The sequence below is a fragment of the Chiloscyllium plagiosum genome, unplaced genomic scaffold (assembly GCF_037043375.1).
Source record: "Chiloscyllium plagiosum isolate Xiang-an unplaced genomic scaffold, Cpla_swu_hap1 HiC_scaffold_27, whole genome shotgun sequence".
NCBI lineage: Eukaryota > Metazoa > Chordata > Chondrichthyes > Orectolobiformes > Hemiscylliidae > Chiloscyllium > Chiloscyllium plagiosum.
In genome coordinates, this window is record NW_028270165.1 from 6,855,650 (window position 1) to 6,880,741 (window position 25,092).

Consider the following 25,092-nt stretch of genomic DNA (forward strand, 5'->3'; position numbering starts at 1 on the left):
TCTCTCTCAACAACAACAACGGAGGAGGAGGAAAAGAGAGAGATCTCTCTCAACAACAACAACGGAGGAGGGGAAGGGGATTTGGGGCAGCTGAATGGCCTCTCCCCGGTGTGGAGCAGCTGGTGCTTCCGCAAGGCGCCCACTTGACTGAATCCCTTCCCACACTCGGGACAGCTGAAGGGCCTTTCCCGCGTGTGGACCCGCTGGTGGGTCAGAAGGTGGGAGGAATTGCTGAAGGCCTTCCCGCATTCGGGGCAGGGGAATGGCCTCTCTCCTGTGTGGACCCGCTGGTGGGTCAGCAGGATGGAGGGCCGGGTAAAGCCCTTCCCACACTCGGGACACCTGAAGGGCCTCTCCCCTGTGTGGCGCCGCTGGTGCCTCAGCATGGAGGCGGCCTGGGTAAAGCCCTTCCTGCACTCAGGGCAGGAGAATGGCCTCTCCCCCGTGTGGACCAGCTGGTGCCTCAGCAGGGTGGAGGCCTGGGTAAAACCCTTCCTGCACTCGGTGCAGGAGAATGGCCTTTCCCTGGTGTGACTGCGCTGATGAATCTCCAGGGCAGACGGGACACGGAAGCCTTTTCCACAGTCGCCACACTTCCACGGTTTCTCCACAGGGTGAGATTCCTCAGGATTCTCCATGGCCAAAGCTTCAGCTGCACACAAACACGTGTATAGCCACTCCCTGCCGTGAATTCCGCATTCCAGGCCGTATCACTCTTCTAGGCTCCACACTCAGTGCGGTTCAACAGTAGAGTCTCTCATCCAGTCCCACTGATGCTGAAAATGTACTGAAACAGGAACCAAAAAGCTTTGCTCCTTCTCACAGAATCTAAGTTGAAAATTGCTGAGGTCCTAATGGATTGAGTGACTGTCAGATATTGATGTCAAAGCGAGGATTGCAGATGCTGTACAGTGAGTCGAGAAGTGTGCTGGAAAAGCACATCAGGTCAGGCAACATCTGAGGAACAGGAGAGTTGACGTTTTGGGCATAAGCCCTTCATCTGTTGATTTGAAACTTCTATCTTCAAATACTCTGTAAAAAGAGAGATTACAAATGTCATCACTGTCAGTCCAGAATAGAAACTCAGAACAAGCAATTCTACTTTCTGCAGAATATTCTACAAAATTGAAAGCACCATCCCACTCTCTCTCTCTGTTCTCACTCCATTCTAGCTAATTCTGAAGGTACTGGTTCAGGATCTTACAGGGGCAGAAAAGCAAAAATATCAAGACTGACATCTCTCTGAAGTTTGGATAACTCCACCTGAAAGTTAATATCTTCCACGACATTGGGATGCTGCTGCTGAGAGCGAACAGGTCTAATTTTGGGAAGCAAACAAAAATGTTAATTCAGGGTGAACCTGCCATGCAGCTTCTTGAGGAACAACCAGACACAAAATGGTTAACGCACCCAGGAAGAGGGGAACAAAATGAGACATCAAGGCATTAACACTGACACCAGAGAGAAACTGAACATACAGATGTGGCAAACATTAGTAGAAAGCCAGAGTCATACAGCACAGAAACAGACCATTCAGCCAAAGTCTTCCAGTTATCCTAAATTAATCTAGTTGTATTTGCCAGCACTTGGCCCATATGCTTCTTAACCCTTTCTATTCATACACCAACCCAGATGTTTTTTACATGCTGTAATTTTACCAACCTTCATCAGGGAGGGGGGGGGGGGAGGAGGAGGAGGAGAGGGGAGAGGGGAGAGTGTGGGGGGGGGTAGGGGAGAGTGTGGGGGGGGTAGGGGAGAGTGTGGGGGGGTAGGGGAGAGTGTGGGGGGGGGTAGGGGAGAGTGTGGGGGGGGGTAGGGGAGAGTGTGGGGGGGGGTAGGGGAGAGTGTGGGGGGGGGTAGGGGAGAGTGTGGGGGGGGTAGGGGAGAGTGTGGGGGGGGGTAGGGGAGAGTGTGGGGGGGGGGTAGGGGAGAGTGTGGGGGGGGGTAGGGGAGAGTGTGGGGGGGGGGTAGGGGAGAGTGTGGGGGGGGGGTAGGGGAGAGTGTGGGGGGGGGTAGGGGAGAGTGTGGGGGGGGGGTAGGGGAGAGTGTGGGGGGGGGGTAGGGGAGAGTGTGGGGGGGGGGTAGGGGAGAGTGTGGGGGGGGGTAGGGGAGAGTGTGGGGGGGGGTAGGGGAGAGTGTGGGGGGGGGTAGGGGAGAGTGTGGGGGGGGTAGGGGAGAGTGTGGGGGGGGTAGGGGAGAGTGTGGGGGGGGTAGGGGAGAGTGTGGGGGGGGTAGGGGAGAGTGTGGGGGGGGTAGGGGAGAGTGTGGGGGGGGGTAGGGGAGAGTGTGGGGGGGGGTAGGGGAGAGTGTGGGGGGGGGTAGGGGAGAGTGTGGGGGGGTAGGGGAGAGTGTGGGGGTAGGGGAGAGTGTGGGGGGGGTAGGGGAGAGTGTGGGGGGGGTAGGGGAGAGTGTGGGGGGGTAGGGGAGAGTGTGGGGGGGGTAGGGGAGAGTGTGGGGGGGGGTAGGGGAGAGTGTGGGGGGGGTAGGGGAGAGTGTGGGGGGGGGTAGGGGAGAGTGTGGGGGGGGGTAGGGGAGAGTGTGGGGGGGGGTAGGGGAGAGTGTGGGGGGGGGGTAGGGGAGAGTGTGGGGGGGGGTAGGGGAGAGTGTGGGGGGGGGTAGGGGAGAGTGTGGGGGGGGGTAGGGGAGAGTGTGGGGGGGGGGTAGGGGAGAGTGTGGGGGGGGGTAGGGGAGAGTGTGGGGGGGGGTAGGGGAGAGTGTGGGGGGGGGTAGGGGAGAGTGTGGGGGGGGGTAGGGGAGAGTGTGGGGGGGGGTAGGGGAGAGTGTGGGGGGGGGGTAGGGGAGAGTGTGGGGGGGGGTAGGGGAGAGTGTGGGGGGGGGTAGGGGGAGAGTGTGGGGGGGGGTAGGGGAGAGTGTGGGGGGGGGTAGGGGAGAGTGTGGGGGGGGGTAGGGGAGAGTGTGGGGGGGGGGTAGGGGAGAGTGTGGGGGGGGGTAGGGGAGAGTGTGGGGGGGGGGTAGGGGAGAGTGTGGGGGGGGGTAGGGGAGAGTGTGGGGGGGGGTAGGGGAGAGTGTGGGGGGGGTAGGGGAGAGTGTGGGGGGGTAGGGGAGAGTGTGGGGGGGGTAGGGGAGAGTGTGGGGGGGGGTAGGGGAGAGTGTGGGGGGGGGTAGGGGAGAGTGTGGGGGGGGTAGGGGAGAGTGTGGGGGGGGTAGGGGAGAGTGTGGGGGGGGTAGGGGAGAGTGTGGGGGGGGTAGGGGAGAGTGTGGGGGGGGGTAGGGGAGAGTGTGGGGGGGGTAGGGGAGAGTGTGGGGGGGGTAGGGGAGAGTGTGGGGGGGGGTAGGGGAGAGTGTGGGGGGGGGTAGGGGAGAGTGTGGGGGGGGGTAGGGGAGAGTGTGGGGGGGGTAGGGAGAGTGTGGGGGGGGGAAGGGGAGAGTGTGGGGGGGGGAAGGGGAGAGTGTGGGGGGGGGAAGGGGAGAGTGTGGGGGGGGGAAGGGGAGAGTGTGGGGGGGGGAAGGGGAGAGTGTGGGGGGGGGAAGGGGAGAGTGTGGGGGGGAAGGGGAGAGTGTGGGGGGGGTAGGGGAGAGTGTGGGGGGGGAAGGGGAGAGTGTGGGGGGGGAAGGGGAGAGTGGGGGGGGGGAAGGGGAGAGTGGGGGGGGAAGGTGAGAGTGGGGGGGGGAGGGATTGGGGAGGGAGGGATTGGGGAGGGAGGGATTGGGGAGGGAGGGAGGGATTGGGGGGGAGGGAGGGATTGGGGGGGAGGGAGGGATTGGGGGGGGAGGGATTGGGGGGGGAGGGATTGGGGGGGAGGGATTGGGGGGGGAGGGATTGGGGGGGGAGGGATTGGGGGGGAGGGATTGGGGGGGGGAGGGATTGGGGGGAGGGATTGGGGGGAGGGATTTGGGGGGGGGAGGGATTTGGGGGGGAGGGATTTGGGGGGGAGGGATTTGGGGGGGAGGGATTTGGGGGGGAGGGATTTGGGGGGGAGGGATTTGGGGGGGAGGGATTTGGGGGGGAGGGATTTGGGGGGGGAGGGATTTGGGGGGGTAGCGATTGGGGGGGTAGCGATTGGGGGGTAGCGATTGGGGGGTGGGGGGGGGGGTTGGAGGGCAGACCTAGAGGGGATATGTTTAGTGTGAGAGGGGAAAGATATAAAAAAGAGACCTAAGGGGCAACCTTTTCACATAGAGGGTGGTACATGTACGGAATGAGCTGCAAGAGGAAGAGGTGGAGGCTTGTACAATTGCAACATTTGAAAGGTATCTGGATGGAATATATGAATAGCAAGGGTTTGGAGGGATATGGGCTGGGTGTGAGAAGGTGGGACTAGATAGGTTGGGATATCTAGTCGGCATGGACAAGTTGGATTGCAGGGTCTGTTTCTGTGCTGTACATCTCTACGGCTCTATTTCAGCTCAGACAAGGTGTGAGATCAGAGCCTGTCTGTATCCTAACCTTGAGTCAGGCTGGTTCTATTTTCAAAAGTTGAATTTACATAATACTATATGTATTGACTGCCTGGAGATTGTTCATTTTAGGAGCAAAATAGAATGTATCGGCAAATATAATGCTGCAAATATAAATTCACTGCCGTGGACTTGTGTGTACACACACACACGCATGAGAGAAATAAAAAATCTATTTCTGTGCTGCATATCACACAGACATTGAGAAACAGATGCTTTATTTCTGTGGTTGTAAATGTTGTTGTAAATTATAGCTGGGTACTAATAGATGTAAGGGACAGAATTCCTCAAAATAGGGTTCTCCCAGGATTCTTATAGTGCCCTATTCTGGTTTACTTACTAGTGAACAAACATTAAGCACGAGTATCTATTTATTTCTAATTTTGATTCGTTTTTCTTGTTTGATTCCCTGCTATGACAACACTGTATCTTGATGGTTGACAGGCTGAGAGATGGTGGGTTGGGTCTCAATTGACTCAATGTTTTATTGTTCCAAATGGTGTAAAAATGGGTGTCAAAGCTTCAGCAGAAATCCAGCAGAGCTGACAGACCAACATCTTACTCTAAGCGAACAGGGAGATCAACAGAGGACAGAGAAATCAGGACCTGAAATCTGAGCTGACACCAGACTACCCTGTGATCAGTGCTTTGATTAGCAGTGCCAACCCTCCACCTTTACCTAACTTCCCATTTAACTACCCCTTCAATATGTAGGATCCAATCCTTGTCATCCTGAAGCTGGGTTAGCCATGGGAAATGCAGGTTTATAGTTCCATAGTAATAAAAGCAGGAGTAGGCCATTTGTCCTGTCAGGCCTACTCTGCCATTCATTAAGATAATCGCACCATCGCAGCTCCTCCTCCCTGCATTGTCAAAACTACCCTTAATTCACCAACCATGTCTTCAATATACTGAAGTGGCCTCTACTGCTTCACTGGGCAGAGAATTCCATAGATTCACTACTCGCCAGGAAAAACAGTTCCTCCTAATCTTTGTTTGAAAGCTACTCCCCCTAATCTTGAGGTCTAGTCTCACCCAACAGCAGAAATGACTGGATAGGGAAGGGCTGCATCCCCAAAGTGCAATGAATTCCCACTTTCCCCCAAAATCCCGGATGTACTCACTCATTCAGTTGTTTGCTCATAAATGAAAGATTTCACTGTTACAACTTCTGCTCCCAGTCAGGGCAAAACATCTTTGACAGCTGCTCTGAAAGTCCAGTCTTCACAACCACACTTGTGAACCATTCTCCTCTCACCTCAAATATGCACCGTCTAGTTTTGGACTGCACCATCCTGGGGAAAAGATCTTGGGTATTCACCCTATCCATGCCTGTTTACAAACGTCCATAAGGTCACCCCTCAGTCCCTGATGCTCCAGGGAACATATCCCTGGCCTATTCTCCCTCTCCCAGTAGTTCAATTCCTCCAAGTCTGGCAACAGCCTTGTAAATCTTTTCCAACCTCTTTCAAAGTTTCACAACATCTTTCCTATATCAAGGAGAGTTGAATGCAGTGTTCCAAAAGTGGCCCAACCAATTTCGTGGACAGCGGCCACATGACCTCCCAACTCCCATACTCAATGCTCTGACCAAGAAAGGAAAGCATACTGAATGCCTTCTTTACTATCCTAGCTACCTGAGACTCCACTTTCAAGGAATTATGAACCTGCACTCCAAGGTCTTTATTCAGCAACACTCCCCTTAACTGTGCCAGTTCTGCCTGGATTGCTTGACCAAAATGCAACTCCTCATATTTGTCTAAATTAAACTCCATCTCCCACTCCTCGGCCCAATGACCCATCTGCTAAATTCCCATTTATAGCAAACTCTCTTATTCCCTCGAAGCTGAAAATCTCCATCCCACACACACTCCCTCCATTCTCACTTTGCTGAACCTAATTCCTGCTGCATCTCACCCTGAAGGGTCTGGTTCATGCTGATACACAGTCCCACACTCTAATTGAAACATACAGAATACTGAATGGCATGGACAGACTGGATGTTGGGAAGATGTTTCCATTGGTAGGAGAGACAAGAACCTGAATGCACAGCCTTAGAGTAAAGGGAAGGCCTTTTGGAACAGAGATAAGGAGAAACTTCTTCAACCAGAGAGTGGTGAATCTTTGGAATTCATTGCCACAGAAGGCTGCAAAGGACAGGTCATTGAGAATATTTAAGACGGAGGTAGACCGGTTCTTGAGTATCAAGGGGATCAAGGGTTACGGGGAGAAAGCAGGAGAATGGGGCTGAGAAACTTATCAGCTGCGATTGTGTGCTATCAGCAGACCTGATGGGCTGAATGGCCTAATCTCAGCTCCTATGTCTTATGGTCTCTTGCTGTCCTGGACACAGAGGGTGAGAATTGGGAGCAGGACTAGGACATTTGGTCTTTCGTGCCTGGACCAGTATTGCACAGATCATAACTGGATATGAATATACCTACATTTTGGTGGACAGGCTGGGACATTTTTCATTGAAGCATAGGAGGTTGAGAGGTGACCTTACTGAGGTTGATTAAATCATGACAGATATAGCTAACATGAATGGCAGGTGTCCTTTCCCTTGGGTGGGGGTTTCAAGATTCGGGAGCAAATTTTGAAGGAGAGAGGAGAAAGATTTGAAGGACATGAGGGACATTATTTTTCATTTTACACAGAGTGGTTCGCGTGTGGAATGAATGTCCAGAGGAAGTGGTGCAGTTATAGCATTTAAAGGACATTTGGATAAGTATCTGAATAGGAAAGATTCAGAGGATATGGACCAAATACTGGCAAGTGGGACTAGTTCAGTTTGAGAACATAGTCAGCATGGACTAGTTGGACTGAAGGGGCTGTTTCTGTGCTGTCTGACACTGTAACTGTTCTATGCTGGTCTTGAAACCATTTTCTTAATATCCCCCATAAACATCCATTTCATTGTTGTTCAAAATATCAGATGAACTCAGCAGTGAATACGTTCAATGACCCCCCTAACTGCAGGAAGACATCCCACTTCTGAACTCAATTCCTCTTGCTAATATACCACTTGCCTTGCTGATAGCTTGCTGCACCTGTCCGACAACTGGCAGTGACTGGTGCAGAAGGACACTGAGGTCCCATTGTACATCTACACATCATTGTTGATGAAGGGCTTGTGCCCAAAACATCAACTCTCATGCTGCCTGACTAGCTGTACTTTTAGGAGAAAGTGAGGACTGCAGATGCTGGAGATCAGAGCTGAAAATATGTTGGTGGAAAAGTGCAGCAAGTCAGGCAGCATCCAAGGAGCATGAGAATCGACGTTTCGGACATGAGCCCTTCTTCAGGAATGAGGAAAGTGTGGCAAGCAGGCTAAGATAAAAGGTAGGGAGGAGGGACTTGGGGGAGGGGTGTTGGAAATGCGAGAGGTGGAAGGAGGTTAAGGTGAGGGTGATCGGCCGGAGTGGGGGTGGGGGCGGGGGCGGAGAGGTCAGGAAGAAGATTGCAGGTTAGGAAGGTGGTGCTGAGTTTGAGGGTTGGGACTGAGACAAGGTGGGGGGGAGGGGAAATGAGGAAACTGGAGAAATCTGAATTCATCCTGTGTGGTTGGAGGGTTTCTAGCCGGAAGATGAGGCGCTCTTCCTCCAGCCGTCTTATTGCCATGGTCTGGCGATGGAGGAGTCCAAGGACCTGCATGTCCTTGGTGAAGTGGGAGGGGGAGTTGAAGTGTTGAGCCACGGGGTGGTTGGGTTGGTTGGTCCGGGTGTCCTAGAGGCGATCTCTGAAACATTCTGCAAGTAGGCGGCCTGTCTCCCAATATAGAGGAGGCCACATCGGGTGCAGCAGATGCAGTAAATGATGTGTGTGGAGGTGCCGGTGAATTTGTGGTGGATATGGAAGGATCCCTTGGGGCCTTGGAGGGAAGTAAGGGGGGGGGGGGGGGGGGGGGGGAGGTGTGGGCTGAAAATGTGTTGCTGGAAAAGCACAGCAGGTCAGGCAGCATCCAAGGAGCAGGAGAATCGACGTTTTGGGCATGAGCTCTTCTTCAGGAATCTGAAGGTGTGGGTGCAAGTTTTGCATTTCTTGCGGTTGCAGGGGAAGGTGCCGGGAGTGGAGGTTGGGTTGGTGGGGGCTGTGGACCTGACGAGGGAGTCACGGAGGGAGTGGTCTTTTCGGAACGCTGATAGGGGAGGGGAGGGAAACATATTCCTGGTGATGGGGTCCGTTTGGAGGTGGCAGAAATGACGACGGATGATACGATGTATATGGAGGTTGGTGGGGTGGTAGGTGAGGACCAGTGGGGTTCTGGCCTGGTGGCGATTGGAGGGACAGGGCTCAAGGGCGGAGGAGCGGGAAGTGGAGGAGATGCGGTGGAGAGCATCGTCGATCATGTCTGGGGGGAAATTGCTGTCTTTGAAGAAGGAGGCCATCTGAGTTGTTCGGTATTGGAACTGGTCCTCCTGGGAGCAGATGCGGCGGAGACGAAGAAATTAGGAATATGGGTGCGACTCTGATCCTCAGCATCTGCAATCCTCACTTTCTCCACATCCCAATGTATCACATTTAAAAACGGACCTCCTTTCTGCTTTTGTTTTGCCACAGCAAAGGCTATAGCTTCACATTGAGGTACTGCATTTGCCATGTGTTTGCCAACTGAGACACAGACCTGGTCCAACATTTCCTGAGTCTGTCTCCACCCCAGAGAATCACTCCCTTTCCTTTCAGCTGCTGCAAATCAACACTATATATGAACAGGGATATCGGCTGGGTGCTGGCAAGCGGGACTAGATTAGGTTGTAATATCTGGCCGACATGAACGAGTTGGACCGAAGGGTCTGTTTCCGTACTATCCATCTCTATGACTATAATTAAACACCAAAATGAAAACTAAATGGAATAGGGACTGAGAAAAGAAAGTGCTGTACTCACAGATGTTGGACAGAAGAAGCAAGTTACAGTCTGGGCTGAAGCTCAATCTTCACAGCAGCTACAGAAGCTTATGGTCCTCCTTCTGCATTCAGACAATAGGGGTGCTCTAACTGGCAGGAGGACCAATCTCCATCCGGTCCTCCAGGCTTTACCATTGGTCCATCAAAAGGAAGTCGCGTGCCGTTCTTCGGACTTCGAGGAGCATGCGTACTACTTTACTGACACCGGTGAGCATGCGCCTTACTCGCTGACACCTCGGAGCATGCGCAGTGTGCGCTTTGGTGACTACTGTTACTGACAGATGTAAAGGATCTAAAGGCCAAAAAGAGAAAAAACGGCTGGAGCCACAATTTTATTTTTCCCTGTAGCTCGACGTTGTATTCTTTTTGCATTTTGTCTGGCTGCTCAACTTTTGTAAGTCTTTTCACCAGGGCAGATGAAGTTGTAAACTGGAGGGCATCGGTTTGAGATGAGGGGAGAAAGATTTAAAATGGTCCGAAGAAGCAACTTTTTCGCACAGAGGGTGGTGTGTGTACGGAATGAACTGCCAGACGAAGTGGTGGAGGCTGGTGCATTTACAATGTTTAATAGGAATCTGGATGGGTATATGAATAGGAAGGGTTTAGAGGGATATGGTTAGGTTCGGATATGATTAGATTAGATTAGATTCCCTACAGTGTGGAAACTGGTCCTTCAGCCCAACCAGTCCACACCAACCCTCCGAAGAGTAACCCACCCAGACCCATTTCTCTCTGACTAATGCACCTAACACTATGGGCAATTTAACATGGACTATTCACCTGGCCTGCACATTTTTGTACTGTGGGAGGAAACCGGAGCACTCTGAGGAAACCCACGCAGACACGGACAACATGCAAATTCCACACTGACAGTCACCAGAGCCTGGAATCGAACCTGGAACTTTGGTGCTATGAAGCAGCAGTGCTAACTACTGAGCCACCGTGCCGTCATTCAAGTAAATTTCTCCCCGGGGGGAGGAGGGACAGTCAAGAGTCAACCATACTGCTACATGTAGGCCAGACTGGGTAAAGAATGCAGCTAGGACAACTGAGTGAATCCTTTCCCACAACGGCAATTTCCTTCCCTAAAAAGGATATGAGTGAATCAGATGTCTTTCCCTCCCTACCAATTCTGAATTCAAGACTTCTGACCGAATTCCAATTCCGCCATCTGCCGTGGCAGGATTCGAACCCATGAGTCCCCAGAACTGGGTTGATCGTCCAGTTGATAATGGCATTCAGCTGTCACTCCTTCAATTGCCCTGCGATGGCACATGAACTCACTGGTGCCTCTGCAGGTGGGAGGAACTGGTGAAGAACTTCTTGCACTGACAGCAGGTGAATGGCCTCTCCCTGGTGTGGATTCGCTGGCGTGTCCACAGGGTTGCACATCTGACTGAATCCATTCCCACACTCCGGGCAGGTGAATGGTCTCTCCCCAGTGTGGACCTGCTGGTGCATTAGTAAGGTGGAAGAATCGACATATCCTTCCTGCACACACAGCAGGTGAACAGTCTCTGGTGGTGTGGTTTTGATCCCCCAAGCTGAGTAAATCATTAAAGTGCCTTTCACAGTCAGTGCCCTGAATCTTCCTCACTTGCGTATCTGTGTCTCAATGTTCTTCCTGCCACACCAGTATCCAAAATCTCTCATGCAGACAAAAACAAACATTTCTTCTCGATTGGTATGGGTGCTGATATTCTAGTCCCAATGAATCAAGTGGCTATGTCAAAAGTCGATGTATCATTTGCTTTCAGATTTCTTTCCGTATGTCTTCCTGCAAAAAAAAACAAATTGCAAAATAAGTGATCATGGTCAGTACAGTTAAAGAAACATAACATTGGTGGCAATTCTTGTAGATTGCCAGATGCCTGATGATCACATATTATCCAGGACACAAACCTGAAAACCCTCATGCAGCCAGATAGCCCTAAGTGTATATGGAGAACTTCCTAAAGGAGCCAATAGGAGCTACAGTGACAGGTACTGATATTCCATGCTCCAAACAGCTCGTCTGTCATTGGCCAGCTGCCTGGAATCACACAAGACTATTGTTCAGGAATGTAATATTAAACAAATTTAGCTTAAATCTTTCATCTTTTCAAAAGATGAATTAGTTTTGGTTCCTTCATATGTAAATCCCAGAACTTTTTAAAAAGTTACATTCTCAAGATAGCTTTAACAATAGATGCCATCTCAGCTCAGATAATGCATTGAAAGTATGAGGTTAAAGTCTGTGACCCAATATTTCTAACCTACCCATGCCCATCATGATTTTATAATCCCCTATAAGGTCACCCCTCAGCCTCCAACGCTCCAGGGAAAACAGCCCCAGACTTTTCAGCCTCTCACTATAGCTCAAATCCTCCAACCTTGGTTACATCCTTGTAAATCTTTTCTGAATCCTTTCAAGTTTTACAACATTCTTCCAATAGGAAGGAGACCAGAATTGCATGCAATATTCAAAAAGTAGCCTAACCAACATCCTGTACAGCCGCAACACGACCTCCCAACTCCTATACTGAATGCTCTGACCAAAAATGGAAGGCATACCAAACATGTTCTTCACTATCTTATCTACCCGTTTCAAAGGGAGACTCCCTTCCTCTGGGCAACATCTGGGAACAAAGCAATGTCTCCCTCTTTCCATTCCTTATCCTGGGGAGGGGTGGGGGGGTTTGGACTCGCCCACACTGGGGAAACAGCATCAGTATTCACCCTATCCATACCACTCATGATTTTGTAACCTCTATAAAGGTCACCCCTCAACCTTTGATGCTTCAGAGAAAACCAGTCCCAGCCTATTCATCCTCTCTCTTTACCGCAAACCCTTCAACCCTGGCAACAGCCTTGTAAACTTTTTCTGAATCGTTTAAGTGTTAAATCCTTCCCAAAGCAGAGAGACTAGAGCTGAACATAGTATTCCAGAAATGGCCTCATCAATTTGGGATATCTGGTCGGTAAGGACGTGTTGGACTGAAAGGTCTGTTTCTGTGCAGTGGAGTTTTATGGCTCTATGGTAGGGACATAACCCATGTCTACATTCCCCCCTCCATCCTGCCACTTGTGTGGTTCAAACCGTGGATCTCAGTTGGTCACCAGACTCTGACAATGTCCAAATACCTTGAGGCATTTCTCACATAAGCTACCAGGATTGTAGCCGCAGTAAGAAAATTTATTTTTTCCTAATTTTAATTATCCAACCTTCAGCACTGGAAGAGCTCTCTCTTTTACCCATGTAATCATCCTGACAGCCTCACTGGGAAGGGAGAAAGTGGAGCCAATCTTTACACGGGCAGATTTCGTCACAGACTCAGAGGCAAGGACTGCAGATACTAGAAAGTCAGTGTCAAAAAGTATGGCGCTGGAATTTGATGAAGGGCTTATGCTCGAAACATCAACTCTCCTGCCCCTCGGATGCTACCTAACCTGCTGTACTTCTTATAGTGCCACACTTTCCAACTCAGATTTCTTCAAAGAGTCAAACATTTCAGGTATATACCTCCTGATGTCACTGCATGTTCCAAATCATTAAGAGACTCTAAATAGATGCTCAACTGACCAGTGAATGTGTGCTATCTTGAATACTAATACAAGTCACACCTACACAAAGAATTAAAAAACTCTCTACTCGGTGTGGCTGAAGAGGTGTCTCAGTCGATGGGACAACCGACTGAAGGCCTTCCCACACACTGAGCAAGTAAATGGCCTTTCTCCGGTGTGAACACACTGGTGTATCTGCAGGGCAGAGGAATCTGTGCTCCCTGCAGGTGGAGCAGGAGAACGGCTTCTCGCTGGTGTGAATGTGCTGGTGAGTTAGCAGGGAAGTCGAATGGGTGAAGTCCTTCCCATAAACTGAGCAAATGAATGACCTCTCCCCGGTGTGAACCCACTGGTGAGTCACCAGGGTGGATAGGTGAACGAATGCCTTCCCACGCACTGAGCAGGTGAATAGCCTCTCCCCGGTGTGACCACGATGATGGGAATCAAGCAGACACAGGAATTTGAATTCTTTCCTGCAATCCTCGCATTTCCACGGTTTCTCCATCACGTGGAAGTCCTGATCTCTCTCCAGGTTTGACAATCAGTTGAAAGACCACTCACATGGAATGTGTTCTGTCTCTTGCCACTGCAAATGGGATGTTGCTATTTCAGGCTGTGTATCCGCTTAGAGCTCTTCCCACAGTCAGTTCACTGGGACACTCTCACTCAGGTCTGTGTGCCTCAGTCTCACTGATGATTGAAACCTTTCGAAGCAGACAGGGCAGCAGAGAAATAATAAATCCTGAGAGATTCAAAGGCTGATGATGATGATTGTCTTGTTTTGATATTTCAGCCTGCAATTCCTTCCCTTTCTCATACCCTGTAAAAGGAGATTACAGGAAGCATCACCATCTGCACAGGATAGAAATTCAAAACAGACAATTCTGGTTCCTGTGGAACCCTAGGTCTGAATATCATGCATAGGTTGAAGCATTTTATCCATATCTGCCCTGTCAGGATCCCACAGGATGTTTACAAAACCTTCGACCAAAATAATCCATTCAGCCCATTGAATCTGCTCCACCATTCATTACCATAATGTCTAATATTATAATCCACAAATCGACATTAATGCCTTATTATTGATTAAAATTCTGCCCACCATCTGCCTTGACTATACTTAGTGATAGAGCTTCAATAGCCCTGTCAGTCATTACCCTCAGAGAAGATATCCACCTTAACTCCATCATAAATATGCAAACACTTAAGATTAGAGACTATTCCTTCTGGTCTGAGACTCTCCCACAAATGAACACTACCTTTTTGGCAACTAACCTTTCAGGCCCACTAAGATTCTGATATTTATTCATTAAGATCTCCTCTAATTTTTCCAAACTCAAATGAATGTGTAACTAAGCTACTCAACCTTGCATCATTAGCAAACACGTCAATTCCCGGGATTAATTTTGTGAACGCTCTCTCACCAGCATCCAATGTTTCTGTCATCTCCTCTACTTTGAGGGACCAGAAGTACAAAACACGCAAGTTATGGCATAATAAAAGAACGATAAATAATAGACATTTTTCTAGCAGCAATTCAAAGTTATGCAAAAATTTCAGATAGAAAAAGAGTCCAATCATATGGTGTTAAGGAGTCTGATGGCTTGGGGGGAGAAACTGTTGCACAGTCTGGTCGTGAGAGACTGAATTGGGAGGTGGGTGGGGGCTTGGAGTTCCTCGCTGCCACATCATTTTGTGCCTCAAACTATGCATAAAATGTTGTTCAACTCATCCAGCAGTGGGGAGGCACCACCAGCACAACCAGGCAATGCTGTTCGGTGGTTAGTGATGGCTTGGATGCCCTTCCATACGCTCAGTTTATCACTGCTGTCCTGAAAGTGGCTGTGTATTTTCTGTGTATGCACATTTTGACTCTTTGATGCCCGGGTCAGGTTGGCCCTCACTGTTGTTAGGCCCGCCTTATCATCTGCTATGAAGGTAGAATCACAGGTCCTCAGCATTGCACACACCTTTACAGTCATTCATAGCTTCTGGTTGGGGCAAGTAGTGATGGTCTTGGACACAATGACACCGTCAATACACTTGCTAATGTAGGAAATCACCGACATCATGTACTCCTCTAAATTTATGGAATCGCTATCATTTGTCGTCTCCCTGAACACCCACCAGTCAGTGCGCTCAAAACTGTCTTGAAGAGCAGAAATGGCTCCACCTGGCCAGGTTTTCACCTGCTTCAGAACCGGTCTGACACGCCTGTATACTGGGATTAGCATAACAGAGATGTGGTCTGAGGAGCTGAGGTAGGGCAGGGATATCAGTTTAACCCCAGAACGAGAAAAGAAATTGAAAAGGATGGGAAGGGTGTAGAAAGAAAGTGCCGTAATCACGGATGCTGGACAGAGGAAGGAAGTTGCAGTCTGGGGTGAAGCTCTATCTTCATTCAGACAAGTAGTAGCAGCTTCCCGAGCTCATTTAGACAATAGGTGAGCTCTGATTGGCAGAAGGACCAGACTCCTTTCGGGTCCTCCAGGGTTTGCAAATGGTCAGTCGCCAAGTATGGTTCATTCTTTGTGCGACGTTCGGGCCGTTGGCCAAAAGGACTTGGAACACAGCGACATCACCGGTCGGCGCTGCGATTTCTATTGGCTCCTTCACGACGCCCCGCCCTCCATCGTGAACGTCACAACGCGGGACGAGGTCAGTTTCAGAGGGAAACTCCGAGGAGAAAGTGAGGTCTGCAGATGCTGGAGATCAAAGTTGAAACTTTATTGCTGGAACAGCACAGCAGGTCAGGCAGCATCCAGGGAATAGGAGATTCGACGTTTCGGGCACTGATTCCTGAAGAAGGGCCTGTGCCCGAAACGTCGAATCTCCTGTTCCCTGGATGCTGCCTGACCTGCTGTGCTGTTCCAGCAATAAAGTTTCAACTTCAGAGGGAAACTCCCTCCCTCTGGGTAACATCTGGGAGCAAATCAATGTCCCCCCTTTCCATTCCTCATCCTGGGTTGGAGATGGGGAGTGAGAGGGGGAGGAGTAAAACCATTCAGTTATAGCAGCTGGAAAAAGAGGAAGTGAATCAAATGGAAAGGGTTTCAGATTCTCTCTGTCTCTCAAGGCTTTCAGGTCCGCAAGGCATTTATCAGGACTGGAACTTGAGAAGGGACAGAGATCTATCTAGTGTTATTTAATGGTTATATATTCAATATGCTAGTCTCCGAGATTCAAATACAATTATATGTTGTATTTTTGTCCTTTAGCTATGTCATATACTTCCAATAGAATTATTGAATGGAACAGTAAGTGACCATTGGACAGAGACCTCCCAATTCATATACTCAATGCTCTGACCAATATAGGGCTACTTTCTCTGGAGTGTCAGAGGGTGAGGGGTGACATTATACAGGTTTATAAAATCATGAGGAGCATGGATGGGGGAAATAGACAAGGTTTTTTTTCCTGGGTTGGAGATGGGGGAGTCCAGAACTAGCAGGCATAAGGTTACGGTGAGAAAAGGGACCTAAGGGACAACTTTTTCACGCAGAGGGTGGCATGTGTATGGAATGCGCTATTAAAGGAAGTGGTGGAGGCTTCTACAGTGACAACATTCAAAAAGGCATCTGGGTGGGTATATGAATAGGAAGGGTTTGAGGGATATGGGCCAAGTGCTGGCAAATGGGACTAGTTTAGGTTTGGATGTCTAGTCAGCATGGACAATTTGGAATGAATGGTCTGTTTCCATATGTACATCTCCATGATTCTAAGACTCTATGACTCTCCCTAGAGCTCAAACCCTCCAAACCTGGCAACATCCTTGTACATCTTTTCTGAGCCCTTTCAACTTTAACATCCTCTGATAGCAAGAAGGCCAGAATTGAACACAATATTTCAGAAGTGGCCTCACCAATTTGGGATAACTGGTCAGCATGGATGAGTTGGACGGAAAGGTTTGTTTCCATGCGGTCAGGTTCTATGACTCTATGGTAGGGATATAACCCATGTCTGCATACCCTTCTCCATCCTGCCATTTTTGGTGTGGCTCAGACTCTGGGAACATCAGTGGGTCACACAGACCATGACAATTTCAAAAATACCTCCAAAAGCCACCAGAATTGTAAGACATTATCAGAAACTCTCATTTTTCCAATTTGTCCAACCTTCAGTACTGGACAAGCATTCTCTGTTTCCCATGTCATCGTCCTGACAGCCTCCTGGGGAAGGGACAAACTGAAGCCAATCTTTCCATGGGATAGGCTTTTTCACAGAATAAAACATGACAGGTATGCATCTCTCGACTCCACTGCATATTCCAAATCAGTAAGTGTGTCTTAATAGGTGCTCAACTGACCAGTGAATGTAAGCGCTCTTGAGTACTAATAGTCGAGAGTGCGTTGCTGGAAAAGGACATCAGGTCAGGCAGCATCCCAGGAGCAGGAGAATCGATGTTTTGGGCATAAGCCCTTCATCAGGATCGATGTCCAGGCAGAAGCCCTTCATCAAAATCAGCTATTCCTCCGAACTGCCTATGGAACCATCTGATCTCACATGGACCACATTCAGCCCAACACAGTTTGAACCTGGACAGGATACCCAGTACACACTACAAATTCGAAACCTTCAGCAACAATTCTCTTTCTGGATCCTCTGCTCCATGCTATCAGCCATGCACCGCCACCTACTCTACCTGCAGTCAGTCCTGCCTCAGCAATACTACCCTTTCTCTTGAATACTAATACAAGTCACACCCACAAAGAATCCAAACGTGCTCTACTTGACTGGATTGGTGTCTGAGCAGATGGGATGACTGACTAAATCCCTTTCCGCACACGGAGCAGGTGAAAGGACTTTCCCCAGTTTGAAACCGGTGGTGTCTCTGCAGCTGGAATAATCTGTGAATCCCTTACCATACACAGACCAGGAGAACGGTCTATCCTCAGTGTGGATGCGCCTGTGCGCCAGCAGGATGGCTAAACCCTTTCCCGCAGACGAAGCAGGTGAACAGCCTCTCCCTGGTGTGAATGTGCCGGTTTGTCTGCAGGTCAGAGGAGTTAATGGATCCCTTCCCACACTCGGACCAAGTGAATGACCTCTCCCCGGTGTGAACCAGCTGGTGGGTCACCAGGGTGGATAAATGAAAAAACGCCTTCCTGCACATGGAGCAGGAGAACAGTCTCTCCCTGGTGTGAACCCGAAGGTGCATAAGCAGGGCAGACAAATTAATGAATACCTTCATGCAGACAGAGCAGGAGGATGGTCTCTTCCCTCGTATGGACCTATTGGTGGATCAGCAAGGCAAATGACTGGGTGAATCCGTTCATGCACTTAGAGCAAGCGAACGGCCTCTCTCTGGTGTGAGCTGGCTGGTGGGTCACCAGGGTGATAAATAAATGAACTCCTTCCCACACAAAGGAGATGAAAGACCTCTTCCCCGTGAAACTCTGCCGGTGGATCACTATCTTAGATAAATGAATTAAGCCCTTGCTGCACATGGAGCAGGCGAACGGCCGCTCCCCGGTGTGACCGTGGCAATGATGTTCAAGCAAAGATGGAATTTTGAATTCCTTCCCACAGTCCTCACATTTCCACGGTTTCACTATGATGTGGGAATCCATGTCTCTGTCCAGCTTCAACAACTGTTTGAAGGATCACTCACACATGGAACGTGTTAAATCTCTTGCCACTGCCATTCATCAGGCTTACTTTCCAATTAAGAAGATCATGCATGTCCTGCTGTGGCCTTAACTTCATTTGCTACCTGTACTCAATTACTTTTCATTCCCTGTCTCTCAAAATTCAGTTTAATTCAGCCTTGAATACATTCAAAGAGCCAGTCTCTATTACTCTCTGTGTGGGAGCATTGCAATAAAGAAGACAGAATAAATTCCTCATTCTGCCTGATATGGGAAAGCCCTTATTTATAATCTGCGTCATCGAGTTCTAGATTCTCTGACAAGGAAGTATTTTATCGGCATCTATCCTGACATGTTCCCCCCCCCCCCCACCCCCTCAGAAAGTGCCGTACTCTCATGTTGGACAATGGAAGGAAGTTGCAGTCTGGAGTGAAGCTCTATCTTCATTCAATTTCAGTGTAAAACTCCCTCCTCTAGGCAACATCGAGGAGCAAAGCAATGTCTCCCCTTTTCCATTCTTCATCTTGGGAGGGAGAGATGGGGGAAAACTGTTCACTTATGGCAACTGCAGTGAACCCAGGGAGGGACAAGGTGCTCAGATGCTCTCTGTCCCTCTTAAATGTATTTTCACTTTTTTTCTTAATTTAACACATTCATTTGAATACAATTTGCATTCTAGAAATGGATTGCTTCTTTCCTCAGGTACACAATTAAAAGTGTAGTTTCTCATGGAACTGAGCAGCATTTAAGGGATTAGCACATTGATATAAAAATACATATGTGTTGCTTCATTTTGTGTATATCTAATATTATTCACTGTTGTAAAACTTTCATGGCTAATATGTTTCACCTTCTAATAACATTCTATATTTCTTGTCATCTTTTTCACTTATTAGGATAGAAGGAAGTCATTCAGCAACTTAAATGGCTTTCTTTTCTCAAGTAGCCTTGATATTTCATTTTCATGTCCTTGATTCAGCTCCATTTGCAGCATCTTTGACAGCATCTTGTTCCAGGTCATTGTGTATGGAGGAAAGCTTCACTTAGGTGATTCTTAAGGCTGGCTGCATGACAGTTTTCAGGTTTTGGTGTCCTGGATAACGTGATCAGAAGGCATCGGGCAGTTTGCAAGAATTTGGTGTCTATGCTATTTTCATTTAACTGTACACTTACTTTGTTAATTTTTCTGAAGGATATCAAGTGGAAGACATGCAGAAATAAATCTGAAATCAAGTGTAATATCAACTTCTGACAGAGCCATTTGATTTATTAGAACTTGAATATCAGCAGTCATTTAAATCAAGAATAAATGTTTGTTTCTGTGTGCTTCAGAGATCTTGGACACTGGTGTGGCAGGAAGAACATAGCAGAATAGATACCCAAGTGAGGGAGATTCAGGGCATTGACTGAAAAGCGCTTTACCAAATTACTCAGCTTGGGGTATCAACATCACACCACTAGAGACTGTGTGCCTGTTCTGTTTGCTATTGCAGCTGGCCGGCAAACCCAGAACAACGCCAGAAGAACCCAAGCTCAAACATGAAAAACAAACTATGGAAATGTGGGGACGCTAGGAAAGGATTCCCTTCCCTTTCGGCACTTGAAATCCACAGATGCTTTCACAACGGGGAGTGGCCTTTCACCTGCTCTGTGTGCGGGTAGAGATTCATTGATTCTTCCACCCAACTGACGCACCAGGGGGTTCATACCAGAGAGAGGCTGTTCACCTGCCCAGAGTGCGGGAAAGGCTTCAGTCAGATGTGCAACCTGTGAACACTCCAGCGGGTCCACTCGGGGGGAGAGGACATTCACAGCCCTGCGTGTAGGAGGTGGTTTGCTCAGTTAGCTGCTCTGCTGATCCACCAGCAAGTCCACACTAAGGACAAGCCATTCACTTGCTTTCAGTGTGGGAAAGAGTTCATTGACTCCTCCTACCTGCGCAAGCACTGGTGAGTTCATGTGCCATCACGAAGGGATTGAAGTAGCGACAGTCTCGTGCTATTATTGGCTGGATGATTAACCCAGTTCTGGGGACTCCCGGGTTCGAATCCCGCCGTGGCACATGGTGGAGTTTTAATCCGGTCAGAGGTCTGAAGCTTAGAATCTAACGATAAAATCACTTTCGGGGGGGAGGCCATCTGATTCACTAATGTCTTTTATCGGGAAGGTAAATGTCATCCTTTACCTGGTCTGCCCCACACATGACTCCAGACCCGCAGCAGTGAGTTTGACTTTTGACAGTACTCGCTCCCGCCGGGCAAGAAATGCTGGTCTAACCAGTGACGCCCTAATCCCACAGAGTTATGGGGTTGTGCAGCACTGAAACAGATCCTTCGGTCCAACTCGTCCGTACTGACCAGATATCCGAACCCAATCAAGTCCCATTTGCGAGAATTTGGCCGCGGAAAATTTCCAAAGGACTTATGACGCATGCTCCTCGGCGTCAGCAAGCACTGCGCATGTGCATTTATGTCGGCAATGTATTGCGCATGCGCATATCTCTCCGTGGAAGCGCCGCGCGACTAATTTTTACGGACCAATGGAGAACCCTGGAGGACCGGAAGGAGTCTGGTCCTCCTGCCAATTAGAGCCCAGATTTTGGATCAGTGGTGTTGGAAGAGCACAGCAATTCAGGCAGCATCCGAGGAGCAGCAAAATCGACTTTTCGGGCAAAAGCCCTTCGTCAGGAATAAAGGCAGAGAGCCTGAAGCGTGGAGAGATAAGCCAGAGGAGGGTGGGGGTGGGGAGAGAGTAGCATAGAGTACAATAGGTGAGTGGGGGAGGGGATGAAGGTGATAGGTCGGAGGCGGGGGAGGAGGGTGGAGTGGATAAGTGGAAAAGAAAATAGGCAGGTAGGACAAGTCATGGGGACAGTGCTGAGCTGGAAGTTTGGAACTCGGGTGAGGTGGGGGAAGGGGAAATGAGGAAACTGTTGAAGTCCACATTGATGCCCTGGGATTGAAGTGTTCTGAGGCGGAAGATGAGGCGTTCTTCCTCCAGGCGACTGGTGATGAGGGAGCAGTGGTGAAGGAGGCCCAGGACCTCCATGTCCTTGGCAGAGTGGGAGGGAGAGTTGAAATGTTGGGCCACAGGGCGGTGTGGTTGATTGGTGCGGGTGTCCCGGAGATGTTCCCTAAAGTGCTCTGCTAGGAGGCGTCCAGTCTCCCCAATGTAGAGGAGACCACATTGGGAGCAACGGATGCAATAAATGATATTAGTGGATGTGCAGGTAAAACTTTGATGGATGTGGAAGGCTCCTTTAGGTCCTTGGATGGAGGTGAGGGAGGAGGTGTGGGTGTAGGTTTTGCAATTCCTGCGGTGGCAGGGGAAGGTACCAGGATGGGAGGGTGGGTCGTAGGGGAGTGTGGACCTGACCAGGTAGTCACGGAGGGAACGGTCTTTGCAGAAAGGGGTGGGGAGGGAAGTATATCCCTGGTGGTGGGGTCTTTTTGGACGTGGTGGAAATGTCGGTGGATGATTTGGTTTATGCGAAGGCTGGTAGGGTGGAAGGTGAGCACCAGGGGCATTCTGTCCTTGTTACGGTTGGAGGGGTGGGGTCTGAGGGCGGAGGTGCGGGATTTGGACGAGATGTGTTGGAGGGCATCTTTAACCACGTGGGAAGGGAAATTGCGGTCTCTAAAGAAGGAGGCCATCTGGTGTGCCTGGTTCTACCTCTTTCCCAAGATCCACAAGCCTGACCACCCTGGCCAACCCATTGTCTCAGCATGCTCCTGCCCCACTGAACTCATCTCTACCTACCTCAACACTGTCCTATCCCCCCTAGTCCAAGAACTCCCCACAAACGTTCGAGATACCACCCACGCCCTCCACCTCCTCCAAGACTTCCATTTCCCAGGCCCCCAACGCCTTATCTTCACCATGGATATCCAATCCCTCTACACCTTCATCTGCCATGACCAGGGCCTCCAAGCCCTCCGTTTTTTCCTCTCCCGACGTCCCCAACAGTACCATTCCACCGACACTCTTATTCGTTTGGCCGAACTGGTCCTCACCCTTAACAATTTCTCCTTCGAATCCTCCCACTTCCTCCAGACCAAAGGGGTAGCCATAGGCACACGTATGCGCCCCAGCTATGCCTGTCTCGTTGTTGGCTACATAGAACAGTCGATCTTCTGTAATTACACCGGCACCACTCCCCACCTCTTCTTCTGCTACATTGAAGACTGCATTGGCACCACCTCATGCTCCCGCGAGGAAGTTGAGCAATTCATCAACTTCACCAACACATTCGACCCTGACCTTAAATGTACCTGGATCATCTCTGACACCTCCCTCCCCGGGCCTCTCCATCTCCATTAATGACGACCGACTTGACACTGACATTTTTTACAAACCCGCCGACTCCCACAGCTACCTGGATTACACCTCTTCCCACCCTACCTCTTGCAAAAATGGCATCCAGTATTCCCAAATCCTCCACCTCCGCCATATCTGCTCCCAGGAGGACCAGTTCCACCACAGAACCACACCAGATGGCCTCCTTCTTTAGAGATCGCAATTTCCCTTCCCACATGGTTAAAGATGCTCTCCAACGCAACTCGTCCACATCCCGTACCTCTGCCCTCAGACCCCACCCCTCCAACCATAACAAGGACAGAACGCCCCTGGTCCTCACCTTCCACCCTACCAACCTTCGCATAAACCAAATCATCCACCGACATTTTCCCACCTCCAAAAAGACCTCACCACCAGGGATATATTTCCCTCCCCACCCCTTTCCGCCTTCCGCAAAGACCGTTCCCTCCGTGACTACCTGGTGAGGTCCACACCCCCCTACGACCCACCCTCACATCCTGGCACCTTCCCCTGCCACCGCAGGAACTGCAAAACCGACGCCTACACCTCCTCCCTCACCTCCATCCAAGGATCTAAAGGAGCCTTCCACATCCATCGAAGTTTTACCTGCACATCCACTAATATCATTTATTGCATCTGTTGCTCCCAATGCGGTCTCCTCTACAAGGGGAGACTGGACGCCTCCTAGCAGAGCGCTTTAGGGAACATCTCCGGGACACCCGCACCAATCAACCACACCGCCCTGTGGCCCAACATTTCAACTCCCCCTCACACTCTGCCGAGGGCATGGAGATCTTGGGCCTCCTTCACCGCTGCACGCCTGGAGGAAGAACGCCTCATCTTCCACCTTAGAACACTTCAACCCCAAGGCATCAATGTGGACTTCAACAGTTTCCTCATTTTCCCTTTGCCCATCTCACCCGAGTTCCAAACTTCCAGCTCAGCACTGTCCCCATGACTTGTCCTACCTGCCTATCTTCTTTTACCACCTATCCACTCCACCCACCTCCCCGCCTCCGACCAATCACCTTCATCCCCTTCCCCACTCACCTATTGTACTCTATGCTACTTTCTCCCCATCCCCACCCTCCTCTGGCTTATCTCTCCACGCTTCAGGCTCTCTGCCTTTATTCCTGATGAAGGGCTTTTGCCTGGAACGTCGATTTTGCTGCTTCTCGGATGCTGCCTGAAATGCTGTGCTCTTCCAGCACCACTAATCCAAAATTACGAGATTCTGAACTTGTTGGTGTTGCTTCTATTTCTGAATGAAGATTGAGCTTTACCCCAGACTGCAACTTCCTTCCTCTATCGAACATCTATGAGTACAGCACTCTCTTTTCTCACCACTTTTTATACTTTTTTTCATTCTGGGCTTTAGTTGTTTATTTGCAGCAACTGCATGGAAAGGTAGTGAATCCAGGGAGGGGGCAGACTCTGGAAAATTTGGTACAAGTCAGTGTCTCAATCGGCAAACACGTGCCAAATGCTGTACCACAATGAGAAGTTATACCCTTTGCATTGAAAAAAGGATAGAAAGTGAGGGAAGAGAGGAGTGGGAGTTGTATTTTTGATAAGGTATAGTATTCCTGCTGTAGTCTGGAAGGATATTCCTGGGAGTACATCCAGGAAGGTGATTTGGGTGAAGCCTGGAGATAAAAAAGGTATGATCACATTGGGATTGTATTATAGACCATGTAATAGTCAGCAGGAACTGCAAGAAGTATCTGCAAGAATAATAGGGTGGCTATGGTAGGGAATTTTAACTTTCCAAACATAGACTGGGACTGCTTTGTGTGAAAGGTTTAGATGGAGCGAGTATTGTTACAAAGGAATTTAAGGGGCAACTTTTTCACGCAGAAGGTGGTGCATGCAAGGAAAGAGATGGCAGAGGAAGTGGTGGATGCTGGTCCAATTACATTTAAAAGACATCTGGATGGGTCTGTGAATAGGAAGGGTTGATAGGGATGTGGGCCCAATGCTGACCAAATGGGGTTAGATTAGATTAGATATCTGGTTGGCATGGACAAGCTGGACTGAAGGGGCTGTTTCTGTGCTCTGACTCTGGCTTGCCATTAACATTTGCCATATGTAGGTGTCAATACCTTGAGGTCTCATTCCAACCACCACCACCCCCCCCCCCCCCCCCCCTCCACACACACACCTCCCTATCCCAGATTGACAGTGATGAATATTGTGGTGTCTTAGAGTATTTGAAAATCTGAAGACGGAAGTTTCAAAATAAACAGATGAAGGGCTTATGCCTGAAACATTGGCTCTCCTGCTCCTTGGATGCTGTGTGACCTGCTGAGCTTTTCAAG

General features: G+C 49.7%; 1 protein-coding gene and 1 long non-coding RNA gene across 3 annotated transcripts in view; one reads left to right on the top strand and one right to left on the bottom strand.

Moving 5' to 3' along the window:
* The window catches only part of LOC148142977 (uncharacterized), a 425,985-nt gene that overhangs the window by 33,337 nt on the left and 367,556 nt on the right, over positions 1–25,092 (top strand). The window lies entirely within an intron of this gene.
* LOC148142978 (uncharacterized) lies at positions 91–13,139 on the bottom strand. Its single transcript, XR_015751739.1, has 3 exons — positions 12,934–13,139; positions 9,307–11,103; positions 91–1,032 (listed from the first exon to the last, which is right to left on the bottom strand). It is a non-coding gene; the product is annotated as an uncharacterized LOC148142978 (long non-coding RNA).